This window comes from Echiichthys vipera, assembly GCF_963691815.1.
Source record: "Echiichthys vipera genome assembly, chromosome: 18".
NCBI classification, from domain to species: Eukaryota; Metazoa; Chordata; class Actinopteri; order Perciformes; family Trachinidae; genus Echiichthys; species Echiichthys vipera.
In genome coordinates this window covers 18,655,120-18,680,553 of record NC_139843.1, presented here as the reverse complement: position 1 = coordinate 18,680,553, position 25,434 = coordinate 18,655,120, and positions in this window count along the sequence as shown.

Below are 25,434 nucleotides of genomic sequence, written 5' to 3'. Positions count from 1 at the left end.
AATCAGCCATAGAAAACGCCTTTGTCTTATTGAAATTGTAGAGGTATTACTGATTATTTGTAAGAAGCAGTACAGCACTAAACCTACAACTGTTGGGTCGATCCATGATAGTAGTTTTGGCTGAAGTGAACAAGAGCAGGGGCCCCATTTATAAAATTGTGAGTAGACTTCCCTTCAAAGGTGGAGTACGGACAACACATAGGACTTGCTACCCCGTGTTTCCCTTTATAAATCCCAATCAACTCTAAATGTGGCGCAGCTTTTGCTGCTTCATGTCGCGCCTGTAGATGCCTTTGAATAGTCAATGAAACGCCCTGAGTTAATATTCATTCATACTGACATCATGTGAAAAGTAGAGAGGAAAACAAAAAAAAGACAATCACTGAAGTTGATATTCTTGTTGGAGTGGTGGAAAAAAGAAAAAAATGTTGTTGTGGACACAGTTAATGCAGCGTCAGAAGGTCAGACTGTGACTGAAATGGAAAAAGTAATGAAGGAAAACTCTTATAGCAACATGAGTGCAGCACCGTAACATTTGAGAAACCGGAAACTGCTGAAACGTGTGCCTTTTTATTTCCCTGTTCCCAGAGATCCACCGCCACCTTTGGTGCGTTTCATTTCATTGCCTGCTTCTCCCCCCAGTCCCCTCTCTGAAACACAGCAAGTGTTTAGGCTTACAGACAGGCAAATGGCAGGCAGACTGTAATTAAGCTAAAAACAAGGTATTGGCAGGCAAGCAGAACATCATAAACAGCTAGTAAAAGAATCACACATTTTATTCAGCGCTAGCTTGACATCTAAGCATAACGCAGGCATCAAAGACAAAAACATGCAAACAACAGTGGTCTTTAAATAAACACAGTCACTAATTGAAAATGGAGGGCAGCTGTGAATGCAGGCAGCAGACCAGCACTGATTACATATGAGCTACAGGTGTGGAACAGGTGAGGAATGAGCAGAGATAATACACAGGTAACAAAATTAGAAACTGCAGTTTGCTGGAGCTCTTTTAAGGGCTTGATGGCAACATAGCCGGCGTAAAATGAAATGCATTCATTAATTGCAATCATGTCTCCTCATTATACCCACACACACATTCAGAATGCTGTTTTGGGTGATCTAGTACATTGTTTTTGATTGTCTCCTGAGATTCCCATCCAATTTGATGTTTGTACATGTTAATTCAATTCAATTTTGTTTACAGTGCCAAATCATAACAAAAGTTATCTCAAGGCACACTTATTTATGATTTACAGAGACCCAACAATTACCCCATGAGCAGCAACAAGTTGAATTATCTTGAATAATAATAATAATGACTACTGTAATGAATAGTGAAATTACTGTTTGAAAGCTCCAACCTAAATCAATTAAAAAATCTATATTACATTATGCAACCATGCTTGATGTACGTGTGCTACTGCTGTCGTCACCACTTTCACATTACATGCAGTCATCTGAGTCACTGTTGTATGAAAAGAATCATTTAACCTGGTGTGTGAAATCACCATATCAAAGGGTTTAATATTTTTATGGGCAGTATTTTCAACGTAGGCGTCCCTTGCCTTTCATGCAAGTAATTCTACTGCAGCTGTCTTACCTAGCCATAAAGACGGGCTGCCTGAATGACAAAGACATTTATTTGATGTTGGTATTAGGCTATTTGATATTGGGTATGTATTTCAAGGTAGGGAAAAGTAGCATTTTTGGAAAGGACTGAAAACTGTGTGTACTAGCAAGTGTGTGAAGAATAAAAGTGAAAACCTCTTCCAAGAAAGGAAGTTGTAATAGTAAATGGAACATACTGATACTAAACAAGTAGAAAAGTTATTTCCTACCCTTTACTTGCTTGTGGCACTGCATTCTTAGCACTAAACTATCTAATACAGTGATTGGTTGTTTTTTTTCCATGGTGAGAAATGTGAGAGTCTGTCATTGATCAGCAATATCTGCGGTAAATATAGCAGGCAGCGAAGCCAGCTTCGTTACAGGGATTGGGGTTCTTGCTGTTTACTAAACTCCCACGCTGGCTTTCTCTTGTCAATATAATAGATTGAGTTGACTCAATGAAATTAAGGGAAGCAGGCACAGGTAGACAGACAGCATAAAAAGACGAAACGATTTCTCCCATTGTGGCAAAAAAAAAGGCAAAAATGACAAATAGGTAATAGCATAGGTGCAGTGGCAATAATAAACAGTTATTGGTTTTCTTTGTTTTTATTGAAAGATTTATCTAATGCCTTATCTAAAATGAAAAATAATCACCTTCTAGCAAAGTGTTCATATGTTGATGCCAGCTGCACTCTATGCAGCCACAGCCAAAAGAGGATTAGCATGCATTAGCACAAAGATAACAATTAGCCTCGCTCTGTAAAATGTAAAAATAAAGAAATAAAAAGTGAGGATCGAGGCTTAGCAATAAGTGTCCACTGTGTACATTAAATTAGAAATTCCCTTTTTTGGGAGTTTGCGTGATCACTTTGTCCCTTTTACAGTGTGTTTTCATGTATTCAACTGTATTTGCAACCGAGATAGCACACATACATCTAGGAACTGTCTAGCCAACGGTTCAAAGTTGTGTCTGCAAGATGTAATATGGAGAGCATTTGCTTAATTGGCAATATGTCAGCATTTGGTTGCAAATGCCCTCCAGACAGCATTTGGACGATGAATCAACGCTGCACTCCCCGGCTGCCTTAGAACCTCTGTATACGACCTTTACGTATTAATGTCAGACCTTCATAGAGTAATTTCATCCTTAACCGAAATGAACATGTATTAACATCGAATCTGATGTGAATATAAGGAGACAATAAAAAAACAATATGCTTGATCACCAAAAATATCTGATTGTGTGTTGGTATAATGAAGAGACATGATTCAAAATAATGAATACATTTAAATGTTATCGTATTTGTTGCCATCAAGCTCTTTACAGAGCTCTGGCACAGGAAAATAGAAGAATAGAGAAAGAAATATATACAGTTAGCCAGTCTGGACGGTCCTGGTTGTGGGTGGCGCTTGTGAGAGGGAGGAAAACACACACACACACACACACACACACACACACACACACAAGCACGGTGGCTTTCTAAAATGTAAAGCTCCACTGCGTTCCATCAAAGTTTTTCCATTAGCGCCAGCTGATATAAAGCCTTTCCAGCCCACTGCTGTTGTTGTTCTGTGTCTGCCGAAGAGTTTTAACATGAAGCACATATTATTAGAAGAAATACGCCTGTAGGCCGATGCATGTCAGGCTGCTGGATGTATCCAACAACCAGTTGACAAAGCTTCGTTCATTAGTGTTTAGCTTTGTGTAAATTTCACCAAAGTTGAAGTCCACGTTAATTTGCTTTGCTACCGGAAGCAAATGTTTTATTCTCCCCTTCACTCGAACAGATAGGACATAAACAGGAGGCGGATGTTTATCTTGAGCATGTGTGACCGCGGCTTTAGGCAGTAGTGTGGCAGATAGCAAGATATCTGAAGGTGGCTGAGGACAGCTGGCTCGGGAAAAAAAGAGGAGAGAAATGGATGGTGGGAGAGAGAAATCAAGGCTGAGAATTCAAGGAAGACTAACCAGGGCAAACTGTGTGTCAACTCAACACTTCCTGCCCTGCAGTCTCCAAGGTAATCAAAACTAATGTGGGGAACTAAGCCACACGGCACATTACATCCACTTTAATCCTTGTACGTTCTTCACTTTTGTGACCTCCTGGTATCCCCCAGGTTAAATTGGGTTTTAAAAACAAGTCTGAAATACAATTTTACTTGATAAACCATTAAACAGTGCATTGGCGGGGCGGCCGGTGGCTGTGTGGTCGCCCCATGTAAAGAGGCTGAGTGTCCTCGAGGCAGCGGCCGTGGGTTCGACTCCGACCTGCGGCCCTTTGCTGCGTGTCTCCCCCTCTCTCTCTCACCCCATTTTCTGTCCTATCTAATAAAAGGTTCGAAAACTGCCAAAAAATTATAAAAAATAAATAGTGCATTGGCAAACACCCATTAACCCGGATTCTGAATGCATTTACAATCAGACAAGCAGCTGCACATTATACGTGCTAATTAGCCTATTTGTAGAATGCTGTATGAGATGACTCATACAAAGCAAGGTAGGGTTGCCAGATCTCACACTTTTGGCATGAGAGATCTGCTTTCGGGCTTCGTCAGGTGACAGGCTGCACAGCGAGGTAACCAACTGCTTTCACTTTACTATGTTTACTGTTCACAAACTCGTGCAGTTCAGGTAACGATTGTTCACAGAATGACAGACAAAAGGTCAATTGTTGCCTGACTTCATTAAAATGACAACAGTTTATTTATTCGGGAAAAAGCTAAATGTCTGTTCAACCACATCATATTTCTGTGGTCAAAATACTTTTTTTTCTGTCCTGTGAAATTTATTAATGCAAGGTAGTTCTGCTTCTTAAAAGCAATGTCTCTATATTTGCAATAGGAACATTTTTGTGCGCAACAAAGCATATTCATGTACTGAACATGGGATGAAAGTACCAGTGGTTTCAGCAAATGGCTAAAAGCAGCATTTCTTTACGCTCAAGTACTGAAGCCCTCTAGTGGATGTTTGTTTTCATATTCTTTTTTTGGCAGTTTTTCAAGCCTTTATTAGATAGGACAGACAGGAAATTGGGTGAGAGAGAGACATGCAGCAAAGGGCCGCAGGTCGGAGTCGAACCCGCGGCCGCCCAGTGTGTTTGTTTTTCTGAGTTTATGTTTGTATGACCTCTGTGAGTGTGTGTGTGTCTGTGCGTGCATTCGTGCGTGTGTGCGTGTTCTCATGTTTTCTTCACTGTCGACACACATCACAGTTCGCAAACTTTGTTAAATTGTTGTCAAACTCTTAAATCATGTAGTTGTCATTACATTATTTGCCATGTTCTTATGGTATTTCCATTATGTTGCTGTGGTCATTTGACTTGCACAAACAATTGTTCATTTCAATTTCATGACCTGATGTGACTTTTTAACAGAGTATTTTAGCCAAGTTATTTTTTGGGCCAAGGTTGCTCTTCTGTAGACTTCCTGTCCATGAAGTGGTATACACACAAATATATCTGTGCTTTGGTTATCACTTCAGGGTTTGCGCCTTCAGCCTTAGCTGCGCTCTCCTCTTTATCCAGTTATTATGAGACCCCCAAAATTATAAATGACACTATAGCTATCATTGATTCTCTATCGCTAGCTAGTATAACAATTTATCATTTATGAGTGATGTGTACTGTGAAAATCCCCCTTGTCTCTGCTTTATTCACCCGTACTACGTCCATAGGCTGCAGGTGTGAGAGCAGGGCTTATTAAAGAGAACGTGTCGGCATGGCTCAAACACTGCCCAGACAGCTGCTCTCTGCCCTCTTCACTATAAATCCCCACGTCATCAACACCTCTCTGCAAATGACTCATCTTTCTAATGGATCGTTCCAACCTTTTCGCTTCTTAGAAAAGAGTTTTCGTTTCAGAGGTATTGTTGAAAACAATAGTGACTAAAGTGCGAAGGTTTAACTGTTTCGTTCATTCCGTCATGGATCACTCAGGGGGAGAGCCTTGATTTTAGCACATTATTATTTATTTTCTTTTATAATGATAGGTATATTATTATAGCCTTTGTGTTGCTTTTTGTATTGAGAGCAGTTTCTCAGAAATAGCCTCCAATAACAAGAAGCTTAGAGTGCCAAAATTTCAAACTGTTCAACTATTTTAACTATTCCTCTGCTATCTTAAACACCATTAATTCCAGTTAAATATATGAGCGTATTGTTATTATTACTATAGGAACTGCTCTTGATCCCACTAATATGCTAACTTGATCAGTGAGTGATAATGTATGCACCATTGCATACACATTTATTTGGAAGCCAGAGACTAGAATAGAAAATAGAAAATTGACTTCTGAGGATGCATCACTCCTCCCTGTATTAATTCTCTTCAATTGTATATTATTATAATTCATGTGGTTGAATACAAAAAAAAATGTGCTCAGAAGACTTGGAAGAGGCGCAGCCCAAAAATAGACAGCTGGTCGGAAGACAGCCCAGGGGCAAAGGTGTCAGGGTGAGACCTTTCCACTGCCGTTGTGTTAAATAGACGTCATTGTGACTCATGTCCTCCACCCACTGATAAAAATTAAAATAATATCTTTCGGGTCTTGCAAAAGTGACCTTAGAAACTAATTTAGACGATGCATGACATTGTTTTACCATCTTATCGATATGTGTACGGTTATTACATTAATATGATTCAATGAAATGGATGGCTTCTCCCTTTGATACATTTTATTGATTATGGCTCTCAAACAAACCAATTCATTACTTTATGTGTCGGCTTAGTCGGCGAGGAGCGCTACTAAGGCACGTTAACTGTGGAGCATAAGCCGAAGTTTAGCTCCAAAGCCTAGTTTCACATGTATGAAATGGCCCAAAATGATTACTTCAAACATGCTGGCTTTTCAAATAATTTGAATAGCACACATGGTAAAACGGGATTCGCAGTTTTCACCTACCAGCAACTCAAAAGCTCAGTACTTAACATGTTAAACATGTTAGGTGTAAAGAAAACATTTTACAGGGGGCTATGTCCTAGACTTTTTGTTTGCCACAGTTGTTAACTTATTTGGGTTGATGCTGGTTGCCTGACAACTACTCAGAGCCAAGAAATAGTCAGAATAGGTGACTTTCCCAAAAATAAGCAAATAAGCGCATGTCAAAAAATGTCAGACTTTTGCTACAAGTGTGGGACATATCGGTTGCATTACACTGCAGCACATCACAAATATTGACATGTATCCACCCCTTTCTTTTACAATGTAGACTGCTGTGAATGACTTCCCATGCCTAGCCTACCCGACATTATACCTGTCATATCCATGAAGGTAATCTTTTCCTAACGTTAAAGCTGCTTTCATTAATCATTTTATGTAAACAATGGACTGAATCACTGATGTATGTGTAACGTTAAAAAAAAAAAAAAAAAAAGGTGTGTCTTTTAGGTGTCTTTCGATTGTTGTGATTTGACTGTTTTAATTCAGTTGCACCACTCTCATCTCATTTCTGGCCCGAGCAAGCATCAAATAAACCTTGTTTTAAAACCCACCTGTCTGCCCAGCACTAAAAAACATGTTTTTGTTATATGTTGGTGTGGAACTTCTGGTGAACTAATAGATAGACACAGTGTCCCTGACCTTTTCTTGCTGTTTTGTCCCTCATTATCATCCATCACTGCTCAGAATGATTTGTAATTTTAAATTAACCTCAAATCCACTCATTTCTCAGTTTATCTTCATTTAGCTCCTGTCTAACTTGAGCTTTTTTTTTTTCTCTAACAACCACAGCCCCTTTTAATAGATGTCCTCACAAATAGTTGTTTGTGTCTGAAATATCTGCATCTTTTCCAGCACCAATTAACTTAATGGATATTTCAAGCTGGTGCCATTCATGTCTCTCAAAACAACATTTTCAAACACATCTGCCTCAGAGTCATCCAGCTTATCCGTGTAACGAGCTGGAAACTGGACCTGTAAATTGTAATTACAGTGATTGCATTTCTTGTCATATTGACACAACCCGGCCTGTGGGCCATAACAAAAACGTGAACGGGCACAGAATGCCATTTAATATTTTTATCATAACAAATAAGATAAACTGAGAGGTAAAAATATGTTGTTAGGTGTGTTGGTTGGTTGTGAAGTAAAAAAAAAAATGTAAGCAAAAAGCTAAGCAAAGCAAAAGGGTTTGCTGGCACTTAGAGAGAGACAGAGACACTAAAAGCGTTGGCCTTTGTAGCCTGTGGAGCACTGGGACAAGGTAGATCTGGCTGAGGGGTAGTCACAGGAGCCCGATTGCGGGCCTTGAAAATAGACAAAGCAGCTAACTGATGCGGCGCGTACACACAAGCAGACTATGCAGGTGCGGTCACAGTATGTACTTGTTGTTGTACCACCTGCTCAGGGATGGCAGAGGAAATGTAGCCGTCTTGTACTGCTGCAAAAAAAACAAACATCTTTTGTACTGATTTTAATTAGCCGGGTCTACACTGGTACGCACCGCTTCGCACTTTGAGCCCATGATTGACAAAAGCTCCCAGCTTCTCCTGACTACTCGTTTGTATACTCCAGATCTCACAGCCAGCAATCAAGATGAAAGCCTGTCAAACTAAAATAATAATAGACAATTAGAAAAACTCTGAAAAAGCTAAGATAAAGGGTCATGATTGGCGTGTCCAGGATCTGGCTGGCTATAAATCTGTCTGAATGGGAGAGGGGCCAGACGTACCTGCCACAGCAAAGGAAGCATAAGCTTGGCAGATTCGTATGGTTCCCAGGCTAATTACTGGTAGGACTGCCAAGAAATTTGGTCACTCTCCCCAGTAGATGAATCTTGATGACTTTGGTGTATTCTTTGACTTTTAATATAGCATCTTTTGAATTAAGAGCCACATGAACAACAACATTCCTGGTTCAGTTTATTTACAAAATACCTACAAAACCACTGACATTTAGGCTTGTTTTCTTCTCTTCTTTCTGTGTTGCATGCTGTAGGTTTACAAACTTTCATGAGTTTCCTGCCTCCTCCATGTACATAGTGTACTGCTACCTGTTTGCTTAAGGATGTCGAAGCTGCCACTTGGGGGCTTCTGGGTGTGGCGAATTGTTCCTGTACCAATGGAAGACAAGATACGCAGTTTTAACCTGTAGAGACTATTCCTGGGTGTCTGCAGAGTTCGATGGGACTCCCTGCTATGGAAACACTTTACAGTATTTTAGATACGGATACCGATGGAGACTTCTGTCCGTACTCTGCATACTTTTAATCCGTATTTCTGTACAGTGCAGTACCACCGGAAATCGTGGGGGCAGTGTCAGTCACTGTACACAAAAACTGCTGTGCAGGAGCAGGCAAATCACCAAAAGCCCCGACGGACATCCTGAAAAACTGAAAGTCAATTTCTCTCATCTGTAAAACCAATGTCTGGAATTATCCATCCATTGTTGTCGTCACAAACCTTTTTTTCGAAAACTTTACCGGTGTTATTTTCAATCTGAGCAACGCCCTCTAGAGGATGTTTTTCTCAATGTCCATTCCAACATAGAGGATGCATGAAAGCATGAGTGCAGTGTCAACTAGAACACTTAACGTTGATAACGTACGTCTCTATTTACACACGAAATGGGAGCATAAATGAGCCCTCACTCAAACAGCTCAGTTCATTTGGAGGTACAGACATGATCATGTAAATGAAAGAATTTTGCAGCACTCTATTCATGCTAATGCTTCAGCAGTGTCAGCACTGCCCCTATTAAATAATAATAAATAAAATGCTAACAACCTCGCCAGAAAAGTAGATTTAGCAGCTGTTGCTCATTTTATCTTTGCAAAGTAGAACTGAATGGAAGGTTTAAGTAAAAGACCTTGAAAGGTTTTTTGCAATAAATTTAACAATTCCCGTACTTGTTTTTATGGTCCTGGAAGAAAACCAAAATAGTATTTTATGATTGCTATGTATAACATATTGAAGAACCTTGCCATCTTTGCGCACTGGTTTCCCAGATGGGAATACCATGAGTATTCAGTCGTCTATCTGTAAGCAACGTGCAGCTTTCATTTTAATATCTCTAAAGTAGACAATGACGCACATGTTCATAAAATGATCTGGGACAGATTCATGGCCACTGCTGCATTTCCATATAATACACTTTATTCCCTGTGGAAATGCATTTCACTCTGACACATTCTTTCTCATTTGCAGCTACACAAGTCAGTCCCAGTGCCCAGGACAGTGAATGCAGTGTTTCCAGAAGTGCTTCAGATGGACATTTGTGGCCACGGGTAAACACAAAGATAAGTGACAGACCTCAGCCCGTCTGCCTCCAGTCAAACACAAGCACATACAGTCAGTACAGGTGCCGGTTATTCCCAGCGGTGTTTGTCAAGCTATTTGCATGTCCTGGATGATTCCTTAATCCATCACAGCAGGAGAGTCTGGCCTCCGCTGAGCTCTAAAAGGACATTTGTGTCATCATGAATAACTGAATCCTTCCAATGAGAAAATTTTATTGGGGTGGGGAGGGGGCAACACTTGCAATAAACTGACACCATTTCAAAGATGTGTTCATCCTCTGAATGTGCTCAACCATCTTCTGAATTTTAAATTAATTCTGTTATTTTTTCATGCATTGGGATTTGGTGAATGTATCGGCCCCCAGGTCACTGCTGAATACAAATTTACAGTGTATTTGTGGTGTACACTCTGTTCAGTGGACACAGATGAGGGATCTTTCTACACCAGCTGATAAAAGACACAAAGGTGAAAACAGCTATTGTAACAGTGTAATATTTTACAGGGCAGTTGTAGGTACCAGATGTTCTCGGCCTGTTACTCCTGCATTTACTAATGACCTAACACATAATGAAGCTAATGATTTTTCCCCAAAAGTTTTTATCACACTGATGTATGTTGAAGTGTTCATTTTTCAGATATGATTGGTTTTAGTCAGTTATTTGATGGTATAAAAACATGATAACAGCCTGATTGACAGATGTGATCGACTCGCGATTGGTCTGGCAGGTGTATGGGATGGCACTTTGATGACACAGCTCCATTGCCCGATCCCTACTGCACAGACTGGTTGCAAAATTGCAACATGGCAGCGCCTGTATACGGGATATTTGGGGCTTTTTTTTGTGAAAAAAAAATTACAAAATTAAAGCTGCAGTAGATAAAAAGCAAAAAAAACAATAAAAAACACCTGAATTTGAAGCAGAAAGAGGCCCCTTCTTGCAGCTCTCCCTCTCCCCTCCCCGTCCTGAGTCAATAGAAACACTCTCCCTCTGAAATGATGTGTGATTAGCCAAAGTCTGTTATCATGGGCTAGATTTTTTAAAGCCTCAAAACAGAGCTAAGCGGAGGTGCAGAAGTCTGGTTTTCTCTCAGAACACAATTATAGATTTTCTGCCCAACATCCCCAAAAAATAAACTGCCTACCACAAGTTTAAGGGATACTTAAGGCAGAGACCAAGTCATTCCTGTAAAAGCTGCTCAATGGTGCATTAAGCCAAAAAAGTAAAACTTCTGCTTCTAAAAAGACCTGGATGATCGGCACTACTTCTGCATTATGGAGCCCATGGAGCAGGTACATTAGATACTTCCATCAGGCCGACCACTTCTGGTTTAGCACTCTAGCTAACTTGAATGGGGATTCAATTGTTTAAGTGTTTTACTTTTCCAGACTTGCTAAATGTCATGTCAAGCTACAATGCAACGTGCTGGCCAAAAATCAGGAAGCTGGGGATCTAACCACCTAAGCTGCAGGCTCGGCGATAGGTACGTCAAGAGGTTGGCTACTTAGACCCCCAACCTCTGAGGCAGCCAAGACACAAATACACAAATCTTTCCAACATTACACAAATACAAAATCAGTTAATAATCTGTTGGTGCTGGTGAAGATGTGCACCCTAGGCATTTAAATGAGTGAATAGAACAGCAGTGAAGGAGCATAACACCACATCAGACTGCTGAAATTAAAGTGGTTGGAAACAGTGATGTGCTTTCGACTGCATGCTCTCTGGTTATTGATCCCTGTGAAGGAATGGATGGGGCTGCCTCCAGTCCTAATTGGCTCATCATTACCAAATAATGGACGCACACACACACACTCTCAATCACCCTTAGTATTTCGAGAGGCCAAGGCCTCACACGTCACTACCAGAATTATCAATCATGCAGAAGGAATGCCGTAATTGTTTTGAAAATTAAAGGACCTGGCTCTCGCCACCTTCCTTCCTTCCTCCTTTCCTTATTTATCCAGCTTCCCCACAAGGCGACTAAATGTCAGATATTTGATTTCAAGCATGTATGTGGCACTAATAAGGATGGCATTATAAATATGGACATTTTAATTGTCCTCTCTGGAAGGACAGGCCCGGGAAATATCAGTGACACTTCAGTCACAAAACTGCTCGTCTGTTGTAAATGTCAGCTACAATCAACAGTCTTGATTTGTGTAGGACGCTTGTTGGTTTTTCAACGTGTTGCCCACAATTATATATCATTTTTTTTCATGTCACAAACCATTTCTTTATTTTTTCTTCCATATTTCTTCTCTATCCTCTCCTCACTTACAATGTCTCTCTTCCAAGCCTTAGTTGTACATTAACCTTGATGACAGGAATGTTGAACAAGCCTCCTGTAGCAGGTGGTTTTATCATTGTATCTCATTGGATTTGAATTTTTTCTTGACAGGTAGCAGCACTGTGGAAAAGTCAGGTTGACATGTTCCAGTCCGGACTGGTTGCAGTGTCCATTTGCATTAATTGTACTTGCCTATTTCGATTTAGGGTCACTACCGTCCTCTACAGCCACATTTAAAGTACTGCTGATCTTAATTCCTAGTATAGGCTAATATAAGGCTCCTTTCTGCGGCCTCTTTTTTTTAAAACCACTGTCTCCTGGAAGACCAGCAGAATTCCACATGCGCACACACCTGCAACCACTGGCAAAACCTGCTCAGGAATTTGAATCTTGAACCGTTTACGGCAAGTCTGCGGAGTATAGAGGTGCCATCTACTCACTAAGGAATGCTAGTTAATATCCTTTTATCTATTCTAGTAAATGTATCCTCAAGAATAACAACTTATCTTCAGGGACAATTTAAAGATGGATAGTCTGCTCTGCCGTCATATGGTGCAACAACTCAACAGACTTTTGTGTTCCAGAGATGATCAGTAGCAATCAGTGTGATGCAGTGAAAGAGATGAAAATGGTGACGGATTTTGTTAGGAGCCATGTGCAAAGGCTTAGCTGAAAACATTAACATAAACATTATCCATATTTTCAGTCAAATTATTATTGTGCAGTGCCTATGGAAGGTCATGATACCCTTATGAAATTGTCACTTTTTTTGTTTTTACATGTTTCATCATGGTTGGAAAGATGCCTTCAAAAGAGCTCCAGGATAAAGTTGTGGATAGGCACAGGTGAGGAGAAGAATATAAAAAGATTTCAAAATCCCTCTGACTACTGTTCAAAGTATTGTCCAGAAGTGGAAGGCATATGGCACCACCCTGAGCTAGCCTAGATCGGGCCGCCCCTCCACACTGGATGACCGAGCCGGGAAAAGCTTGATCGTTGAAGCTACCAAGAGGCCCAAAGTGACCTTGAAGGAGTTACAAGTTTTAATGGCAGAGGTTGGTCGATCTGTGCATGTGACAACAATTTCACAATGTATGGCAGGGTGGCAAGAAAGACGTCTCTTCTGAAAAAATGTCACACTGAGTCTCCTAAAAAAAAATATTGGAAATTCTGATGCCATGTGGCAAAAGGTTATATGATCAGATGAGACCAAAATTGAACTTTTTGAGCTCAACTTCAAGCGCTATGTTTGGCAGAAACCAAACACAGCACACCACCCAAAACACACCATACCTACAGTGTAGCATGGTGGTGGCAGCCTTATGTTGTAGGCTTGTTTCTATTCAGCAGGGACGGGTCAATTGGTCAGGATTGAAGGGAAAATGGATGCTGCCAAGTACACCCAAATTCTCAAGGAAACCCTGCAGCCCCCTGTTAGACACTTGAAAATATGCAGGTGGTTCACCTTCCAGCATGACAACGACCCAAAACACACCACCATAAAAACAACACAGTGTCTAAAGGACAGGAAGGTGAATATCCTAGAGTGGCCCAGTCAGAGCCCTGACATGAATCCTACAGAACATCTGTGGATGGACTTGAAGAATGCAGTCCAGCGCCGCTCACCACCGAATTTGACTGAACTTGAACAGTTCTGCAGGAATAATGGGGAAATATTTCCCAATCTAAGTGCACAAAGCTGGTAAAGATATATCCAAACAGACTGATGGCTGTAATTAAGGCAAAAGGTGCCTCCACTAAGTATTACTTCTTAATTTATTCATTTTTGGAAATTTTGGAAAAAAAAAAACAATATTATTATAATCAAATTTTAATGTATTATCATTTCAGGCTGTAAAACAAAAAAAAGTGACTATTTCAAACGGGTATCATGACTTTCACTTTAACACTGCAGTCATGAAATGTATAGCTTTAGGTGTAAAGCTTTCATATTTGAAAACAAAACATGCAACCAATTAAACCACAGACATAAAAAAAAAGAGTAGCTCCTTAGTATGGTGCACAGGTATAGAAGATTGAAGTGGTTTAGTCACAAGCAGAGTCAGAAGCTATTAGTTAAGTCCACAACATTACATATTATCATCTAATCCAGTTATTAGATGTGAGGAACATGATCACAAATGTTGCACAATAACAAATAATTAGCAATAATTAGCTGCAAATTGCTCTATGGTGTTCACCAGCTAGTTGCTAACTTTGGCCGTGTATTCCTTTATGTGACATAGGAAGGAGAGCGACATCAGAATGGCTTGTTGAATCTCATGTTTTCTGATCTAGGCAGCCCCCAAAAATCTGACTGGGTGTTAATTCACAGTTTGTGAGCCCATAAGCACTCCAGACAACCCACTGTATGTGCACAGGCACTGAATAGGTAAGGTTTTCATTATGCCCCCTTTAAGTTTTGAAACTAAGTTTTGAGGGCTTCAATAATAAAAATTGGATTAGTGCAGATTTAATTTGTGAACTTTGGTAACCTTTTGACTTTTCTTTGCGAACAGTGACTATTTTAGTCCATTGGATGATCAAAACATTTTGTGACAAATCAGTACAGATGTCTGATGATCCCAGGCCAAGTATAGCTCCCTCTCCTGCAGCAGCAGGGGCTGTAGTAATTTGATATGCAGATTACTGTAGGATCTGAAGCCATCTAGCAGCTCAGCTCTACCTGATCAAACAGCTGATTACTATAAGTGTGCTGTATGAGAACAGTTATAAGAGTCATATTAAATATAAAATTATATTTCATAGCCACATGAAAGCCTACTCAGTAACAGTTGAGATTCCACTCAGCAGGGAAATTGAGTAATTCCAATTTAAAGCTGTCTTGATTATGCAGGACTGAAGAAGTTAAATATGTGCCAAAATCTTTCAGAAAAGGACAAAAATGATTCCTAAACTGTGACACTTACAGTGTGACTGACAGAACATAAGAGGTTATTCATTAAATTCACTAGCACCACTGTGCATAAATTAGGTTTCTCTCATCTCATAACTGTGATTTGTCAGGTTGAGGCTGGCAATTGTATATAGAGCAGAGCAGGCACTATTTAAACATGAAAAGGACTGAAACAAGTTGACCTGAGCGGCCAACTCTCATTTAGGGGAGAAACTAGAGAAACTTGATTTGATGGCTCAGATTGCAAAGTGGAGGAAGAGGGAAAAATAGCGGTGGGCCAAAAGAAGAGACAGACCAGAGAAAATTACTTTTTCAGTGTGTCTACTGTAAAACCCAACTAGCTTATTACAATAGCATGACGTCAATACTTCGGCATCTCAGCAGAAAGTATCCAGTCCATTGTTGCCAACTCTTTTTCAATTAAAGTAACTAGCACTGGCTCCAAATGTTGCAAAGAGATGACATCATACACTCTTTTGCATATTGGTCACATCAATATGCATTCATTTGCATAAACCATAGTGGTTGTGTAGGATGCAGCAAGGCAGAGATCAAGAGATCACAATCTGTCAACAAGTAGATAGAGAAATCTTTAGCAAAAGATACATTAGTCAAATCAATCAGACTCCTTCAACAGAAACAAAGGTTACAATATTGTTACCCTAGTTCTATGAGCACAGGCTAAATTGCAGTTCACTGAGGAGAAAAAGGAGATATACTCAATGCCATTATAGTACATGGCCATAGTAGAGATGCGCTGATCCGATACCAGGATCAGTGCAATAATTAGCTGCAGATGAATGAGATCCAGCATTCCAATCCAGTCATTTCTTTTTTATTAATATCATACACAGCAAAACAGTTACAGCGATCTAGTCACTTCAATTCTATGTTTGCAACACCTGTTAGGGTTTTTATTTTACATTTTAAAATATCTGTTTGCAGTGCACCTTACATGGAAGTGTTATTTATTTATTTTTGCTGCTAATGTACACTTTATTTGTTGATAAATAATATTAAGTGCATTTAAATCTGTGTTCATTTGTTACCTTTTTTTAACAAGGCTAAATGTTTATGTCAAGCCTGACCCCTTCACTTACATGGCAAAGTATACGGTTCATTCATTCGACAGTAGTATCGGATCGGTATCGGGTATCGGCCGATACGCTCAGCCCATGTATCGGAAAAAACTGGATCGGTGCATCTCTAGTCCATAGGGGTGTTGATTTTCCCACTTCCAAGTCATTGCCTATGTGATACAGAGTACAGTGACACTTGAAAAATCCAATAAATATTATATAAACCAAAAACTATACAATGGAATATGTTTCATTTACAGATGTTACTGCAGTGTTGACACTGCTACACGTAGCTACCTACAGGTACAGTTACACAAGGTTATTATAAAGTTAGCAGTTATAGGGACACTTGTCTTTCAACTGGCCCGCATCACTGCAGCCGGGCAGCACATGCAGATGATACGGCACCCACGGCGCTCCGCTCACCAAACCCAGAATGTAATATGCAATAAATTAGTTTAGTCTTTTGAAAGATAATTATACTGTATGTATGTTGCTGGCAAATGCTTATGATCTAAAAAATCTTCACTATTATCTTGGGCTGAATTACTGCCCGCAAGCAATACTACAACCAAAGAGGTTATGTGTATGTAGCCTTTTATTTCTTTTTTCACTTTGTAGATAATACTTGTGCATGGTACACTGAGTGCAAAGTAATGACGCACTTCCATTAAACAAGATGAGACAGAGAAGGACTCCATCATATGTGCATCTGGCAGCTTCTTATTTCATCCCATCCTGCAAAGAGTGATGGGAGGAAACTCTGGGTATGGCAGTAAGCTCTTCAAACTCACTTTCTGTGAGACTTCTCTGACCTTGTGTATGTGTGATGGGCGTGGGCTAATGAGAGAGACTGAAAGAATGAGATGAAAATGACGAAGATATATGTTGAAATTAGATCTGTATTGTATCCTCTCTTTTCCATATTTGTTTCTCACACTAGTGAATGTGATGCCACCATGGGAGCAATCATTCATCTCGAGTTCATCTGTATTTATATTTACTGGCGCGTCAATGCTGTTTCTGGGCCTATTTCATTGTAATTTCCTAGAACAGAAGGAGATAACATCAGGTAGCTGTCATTCACTGTATTCTGAGTGCCCTAAGTTTCAAGGTCTCTGGCTTGTGTTTCCAGATACTCTGCCTCTGTTTGATGGACTACTTTGAAGTTGTCTTTGCTGCCTGCTCTGAGAACCGTACTGAGCTGCTGCTTGTCGATTCATAACGCACAGACTTAGGTTGGGGGGTGGGGGGATTTGTTGGGGTGCATTTTTAGGGTAGCTAACTATAATTGGACTCTTACTTGTAGGAAAAAACAGCATTGAAACCACCTGAGGGGCAGTCGGTCAGGCAGAAGTGAGAACGTGTTCATACTAACTACAGGAAACAACCCCAATACAAAGCAATAAGGAGACAGATGTTGACATCTGGTAGCCAGCAGAAAGCCGAGCTACGGATATGACCTGAAACCACAGTCTGGACTCTTTTTTTCATGTGTTCAGAACTGGAATGAACGTCAGTGGGTGAATATTTGCAGAGAGCACAGACTAGTCATTCATGATAAGTGAGAGTTTTTGGAATCAGTTTCATTTTGACTGCAGTCCAGTGCTGAATGGATTAGACACAGACAGAACATAGGCCCCACTCTTTATCATTGAGGTTTCAGATGACAATCATGCAACATTGAAAATTTATGTGCTTGCTGCTAAAGATGTGCAAGTAAGGCATTTAAAGTACTTGCAATAGAATAGAATAAAATATTGGCATTGTAAGTTTCTGCAAACCACTGTTACGTTGAATAGAAATGTTTCTGAACCGCTGCGACCCCTTCTCATCCCATATTCGTGACTTACCACAGTTGCAGTTTTGAACACATGATTAATAATGTGAATTCAAACAAAAACTTAGGTTTAGGCATGAAGACTACATGGTTAGGAAAAGATTGTTGTTTAGGTTGAAATATGTACTGTATGTCTGCTATGTAATTAAATTTTCATGTCCTGTGTGTGTGTGTGTGTGTGTGTGTGTGTGTGTGTGTGTGTGTGTGTGTGTGTGTGTGTGTGTGTGTGTGTGTGTGTGTGTGTGTGTGTGTGTGTGTGTGTGTGTGTGTGTGTGTCATTTTGCATTGGAGTGCCAAGAATGTTTAATATCAACGTGTCTGTGATTTGCAGAAATGTACAATGCCAACGTTTTTTTCTTGCAGACAGGCTGAACCTCTTTAGTATTGGGTAGAACCACCATTTGCCTCCAGAACAGCCTGAATTCTTGGTTGCATTCCTTAGAGATTCTGCTCCATGTTGACATGACAGCACACACGGTTGCAGCTGCAGTATCATGCTGTGAAGCGAGGTTCCAACACATAGCAAAGAAGCTCTATTGGATTGAGATCTGAAACAAATAACTGAGGCAATTGGCATTTACAATTGCACTTCGTGCCAGGAGGAGGACTGCAGATAAGATGAAAATGAGAAGGGGTAATGGCATGATGGTACAACACTGTGTGTAATTTAAGCATTACATAACAGTAAAGGCAAAGTGGAAATAACACACCTCCAAATGGAATTTTTGCAAGTTACAAAGTGCTTTACAATAAAAACATTAGAAACGTAAGATCTAAAACTTAAGATATCAACACGATAAAATCAGTCTAATAGTTTCAACAAATACCATCAATTAAGGAAGAGCCATAAGATAAAAGTTGGTCTAGAGCCCAGTTCAAACCAAATGTTTGTGACTAGACAAAACTGTTTTGGAACGTTGCAGGGAAACTTCTCATCTCAACTCCTGATGAGGTTGTCTGCAATTCAGCTTGTCTAGCCCGTTTTAGAACATAAGGCACCTAGCCATTTTCAACTGCAAATCAGTTCGTAGCAAATTCCACTTGTTAAGTAAATTTATAAACGGTCAGCTGGTTGAAATGATTGGACGGAGGCTCAAAAAGCAGCGGAGGTCGAGCGAGCTAGAAAGGGAATTAGTCGGAAGAAGTGTGAATGAAAAGCAGTGAATCAGAGGGAAAAAAAACGTATTTTAGGCATCACATCACATTTAGAAATGCAGCTGTAAAAAGTTCACTTTATTACTTTCAGTGTGTCCTCATCCATATTTTAAGATGCTACAAATTACATCCAACTACAAAAAATCTGAAGAGTAAGAAGTTTGAACAGATGGACTTATCGCTATGGTTATGATACAAGGTATCATGTGGTGTCACATTGGTGTAAACTGGCAGGTTTCAGAACGTTTTTTGATGAAACGTCATATGTTATTGGAGTACACATTCTACACAAACTTCGGACTTTCCATTGCACTCAAACGTAGCCTTTCTCTCAGCGCACGTGTCGGGGAAAGCGTCAGAGTTCAGACAGGGGGAAGAGGGTGGGACTTTGGAGGGAATCATTGTGAGACATGCAAGAAAGGTAAGAAATGCTTTAAATTAAAGTACTTGGTGAATAATTATTTGCTATGGCTTATTATCCTGATTTTCTATTATATGCCATTATACTTTTGCATTTATGGCAAAAAGGTTGTTATTTGAAGAGATATTTAAAAAGGTCTTGAAAGTCCAAAGGCTTGCTCAAGGGAATTGTAGACTTGTAGACTGAGCTGAAGGTGTCAGCTGAAGTGAAAGTAATCAGTGACAGTTCAGTGAAACTGAAAGATGTCAGTCGAAGATATCAGTGTTGAACTGTGAATCCTAAAATACTAAATTGTGTATGAACAGAGACAGTTGTGGGAGTAAGAAGAGCTCAGCATAGCTAACTGAAACTTAGTGTGTACATTTAGCGCCAAAAGTGGCAGAAGTGAAATGTCACAACTCACAACATGGGTGGGCTTAATTGTGACAGAGGGTTCAGTGACATACAGACAGCTCAGTAATCGAAAAGCAAGCATGATAAAGAAATTGACTTTGCCACAGAACTCCACAAAAACATGTCCAAACCTTTAAAAGTAGACAGGAGACTGTCTGCTGGTCCATGTTACATTTAACCCAGTGTAAGGACATGCCCTGCACCCCTGTATCTTGTAAACCTCTTCAAACACAGTACGATAATAAATCAAACAGGAAAGTTTTAGCAAAACTTTTGATTAGTGCCTGGCTTAAAAGCTTTGGGAAGCCCATAAAACACATAACACAGTTATTTTTCTTTTAGACATGAATTAAATAAACTGAGACTCAAGCGGCCTCTGGTCAATACCAAAGGTGACTTTTAACTTACACTTTGGAGATGGGTGGCAATACAGAGGAGCTGTGCCTCAATTAATCTAACAAGTTCACCTCCACACTCCCTTTTCCCTCTCTCTCCTGCTTTCGAGATATGCACTAACACCTCAAAACAAATGGGGGCACACTCTGCCCTGTGAAGCTACGCCACCACACCTGAGGACACTTTGACCAAATACCCTCCAAGAAAAAAGCTGGGAACATCCATCAGAGGGACTTAATATACAGCCAATAACGTTCACATCAATCATACGCAGTTCTACTTTCATCTGGAACAGAAACACATCAGGCCGAGAATGAACATGTCATAAAATGATTGTTACAAGGCACACAATCATTAATCTCAGATCCATATGAAATATGAATCTATCAGATAACGTAAATTATGTATTTTCTCTATTAAAACTACTGAAAGAGTGGAGTTGTCTTTCCAAGGACATGGAATAAGCTGATGAGTGGTGCAGTAACTTTCCAGAGACACTTAAAGCTGCATTTATTGATTTGGCTTGTTTGTGGGGTTTTTGGCTTCATGCACAACTGAGCAGCTTATATAGGAATGAATGAGGCTCCACATCAAACGCTGTATCCATTTCTCTTAAAACATCCATGGTTGTTACCTGATGTAATTAATATTACCTTGTGTTTGTTTGCTCTGCGGAGACTGGATATGTAGACTGGATATCTTCTGCTGAATTGCTGAAGCAGCAAAGTTATGTTATTGTGGTAAGCGTATTGGGTTTTCCAATATACTGAACAAAGTTTTAATTCAGTTTGTGTGTGTGTGTGTGTGTGTGTGTGTGTGTGTGTGTGTGTGTGTGTGTGTGTGTGTGTGTGTGTGTGTGTGTGTGTGTGTGTGTGTGTGTGTGTGTGTGTGTGTGTGTGTGTGTGTGTGTGTGTGTGTGTGTGTATACACTGTATATAATATTGCAAGTTATACATAGGTGAAAGGCAATTCAACTTTTGAAGTTAATTTAGTTGAACACAGAAGCTCCAGATAAGACCTGTGCAACCCCACGCATTTCAGCGTCATTAGTGCTTAATCCTTCTTGCTCCTGCTGGTTATTGATCAAGTTGACTCCACTGATTGAGTGGTTGATAAAAACAAGGTGGTTGGATGAACACAATGACAGTTTGGGGTTTAGAGAGTGATTAGTGACAGGGTGTTTGAGTAAGATAAAGACAGAGGAAGGTAGGAAATGAGGTGGATGAGACAGTGGGCAAATACGATTACAATCAGGGACATGGTTATAGGACGACTGTCAAGAGTCCTTGCAAAGTAGCAATACTAACTGCACAAGAGAAACCCCTTTTATTATATATTTATATAAATCTATATTTCTCAAACACCTATCAAATATGTTTATTTAGGTGTTCATGCACATACATTTCTTTCAAGTTAGCTCTATTTAAACATGCAAAGCAGTGAAATGTATCTTGGCGTCCAAAATGCACAATGCACAACACAATGAACAGTTTGACGGTAGTAGAACATTAAAAAAATACATACAGATAAATAGGAAAGATAAGTACACAGTTAACAAGGTGACCAGTGGGCAATAGAAGCAATGACCTGTGTTATAATGATTATTAAAATGACAGTAGCAGCAATGGGTGTCAGTCAGTCCATTCTCATGCATTTTTCGTACATATAACAACGAAAAGTAATGCGCAGTAATTTGTGCATTTTTTCATGTATTCATTTTGTGTGTATTACACATTTTTGTAACTGAAGAAAGCAATGCACTGTTATTCGTGCATATTCCACATATTTATCCGTTGTGTGTATTCATGTATTAAAGTTTAATTCCACCATACAATCATCCCACAGTCTTTTTTCACAATTAAATACACCAAATAAGCCATTGAGACCGCTTTTTTCGTGTATATTAACGGAGAAATAGAGAGTCGCTAACAGTCCGACGTGGCTAACACTGATTAGCTCAGGGCATTTTGGTGAAGGCATTAAAACGGCTTTTTAAACACTAATACTGCTCAAAATAACACAAAACCTCTGCAGGTGCATGATAGGAGTCCTTACGCATAAAATGAAGCACCAATGGGCTCCTTCCTTTTGGTAATCGACTTGAATGGACTTTACTACGAGAGGAACTGGTACCAGAGCCAGTTGGTAAATCTTTCAAAACACTCTTTTAGTAAACTCCTGGTTCGTTAACTACGTTGTTGGAGCTTTGTTTTATGTGTAGGGATACTTATCATTCTACTGCAGAGGTTGTATTTCGGAAAGTGTTATTTTGTGACATGACTGAAACCATGCAACGGTGGTTTTGGTGCCTAAAAACCTAAAATACACCAAAAGCAACGACCGCGGTCCACTTCATGGTCAACTTCCAGACTGTCGTTGTCTTGCAGTCGACTCCCATTCACCATATCGTAAAATATCATACAATTTACATAACAAACTTTTCATAAGAATACGTTGCAGCAGTTGTCCAGTGGGATGCAGAATTTATCTGCTAGGAAAAAGCCTTGTGTTTCTGGCCCTGGGTAGAGTCCCTCATAATGCAGGAGGCCTTTCTACAGGAAGTGAGGACCCAAGTGCAGAGGCCAGCATGGTGAGCCTCCTTTATTATGCTTGTGTTGATGCTCCAGGTGGGGTTGTCTGAGATGTACACCCCTAGGTATTTAAAGCAGCAGACCACCTCAGCAGCTGCGATGTGAAGGGGAGGGGGAGTGGTGCCGATCTTTCTAAAGTCTACAATCATATCCTTTGTTTATAACATTGATAGAGAGGTTTACTTTACGTAAGTACAGCACTTGAGCAAAAGTACTTACATGCCGCAAACATCTTATTTTCTCCACGATCATTTAAGATTCATAATACACTGAACCACATTCTGTTTATGAAACAGTGTGATAATAAACCTGGGGTATGTTGTTTTATCAAATCCCTGATGCACGGAGCACCATAGTTCATTTGGCCTCTGCTTTTGCTCATTGTGACCCAGGGATATAACACTTTTTAGACTTGTCTTTGTCCAAGTCCAAAAAGCCAATATATTATTAACTATGAGTCAGTCAATGTCTACATTGGCATCCTTGTCTACAGCTTCTAAAATGCTTTCCAGTAAAAATTTCTCAAATTTTTCTGACGACACAAATTCAGAAACTTCAGCTGCTTACACAAATCACGACACTTCTAATATGAAGCGCTGGCAGGCAGCAAGGCACAGACCCAGTGCGTTTAGGAGTAGTCAATGTTTTCTGCACAAATTGATGGACATGAGTATTATTGGGATGTGGTATTTTGTGCATGTACGTACATTGGTACTGTGATTCAAATCACAAACAAAGAAGCAAACCAAATCACAAATCAAAACAACTTGTCATATATGTTCAAACTAGTAACCATTCAACTGTCCAGCCACAGCAGAAGATGTATTCAGTTATAATGTAAAGCTGGACAACTATTGGAAAATCTATTGCTTACTATGGTAACCATGCCACATAGAGCCACGCAAACATCCTTATCAGCGTCAGTGTGTTAAAGCTATTTTGTAATCTTCAGTAGTGTAGCATCATGATGCAACAGCATCAGTGTGGGACGAATTTGAGCATACATATGGACAGACAAAGTGTCACAGTTCATCTGTTGCTATACTAAATACCAATCAAATTTTAAAGGTGATAGTGAACACTGTTTTACATCCTCTGATTTATTCTCATTTTTATTAATGTAAATTAATTATTTTGGCAAATTGTGAATGTCTGTATGATCGCTAAATGGAGTCCGCTAACATCAACAAAGGAACCAGCGGAGTCCACACACAGGCCCTACTATTCTTCCATTATACATTCTGCAGCGGCAGCCCAGTAATGGACCAATGGTTTGCAGCTCTCCTGTGTAGTAGTAAATAATTTGCTGCTCTGGGGGGGTGGGATAACGTCAGCTAATTCGCCAGCTAATTCATCCAGATTCGAAGGGCTGATCTGGCTGACTTACAGTTTGCTAATGACTTTATCAGCTAATGCCAGATCCATGGAGTTCAGCTAAGTTACAGCTATCTGACCCATGTTAGCTTGCTTGCTAATGTTAGCTCACTAAAAGCTAAGTTAGCTGGGGTTCGGCTGAGAGGCATGAATCTGCCATTGGTTGCTTCGTGCCGCTGGCTGATGGAGTGTTTGCAAACAGTAAGCTAGCGTTATCTATCTATAAAAGCAAGGAACATCTGTCTGCATGTGTGTCAGTGGCTCAAATATCTCTGCAGACTTCTGGTTTGGTTGAGATGGAGTAGGCACGGGTAGAGTCTTGCTCCCGCAACTTTTAATAATTTCACCTTTCAGGACCCCGAAAGTCACTACAAATAGTAATATTCGTCTCGTTTAAAGGATACACCAGGCTTGTCATGACGATGAAGGACAGAGGGAGGAAAAGGCTCTCTTCGGTCACCGAGGCGAAAGCCTTCATAACATCCACCCGCACGGAGGAGACCTGATGACCGCGGAGATCTGTTTATTTCACTGCAGATGAGCCGCTGTCATGTTATCTGGATAACCGTGATTTTGTGTGTTGCTAACTGTATAGCTGCGCTTGTATAACTGCTGATATTCAGTCTGTTAAAGAGTTTTGAACAGAACTCGCTAAATTGACATTTTAACACACTGTGGACATGTTGGCTTGAGATCCAGTGTTTTCTGATATTTTTTTAATTCCCATTTTTTTTCATCTTTCTTTCTGTGCCTGCTTACACTACTATGTGAATTCAGACTATCATTAATCAGTCTTCTTGCCCAGTACTGGAAGCTCGTCCACACGCATGTGGATTTCAGTTCGTTATTATATATTTTCTTCAGATACTCAAAACCGCTTCTGTTGTAGTTTCCGCTGCAGTGGGTGTTTCCAGCCACATTTTGCCAAGATGAGACACATACACAAACACACACACACACACACACACACACACACACACACACACACAAAAGGTAAAAACAATACTAGCACGCACACACTAACAAGGTGAAAACAATCCCAGCGTCACTGTTCCTACTGGTAATTAAATCTACTCTACTATTTAATTTGTTGCCAGTTTCCGGGCTCAATACTTCTGCATATGCAAATGTAT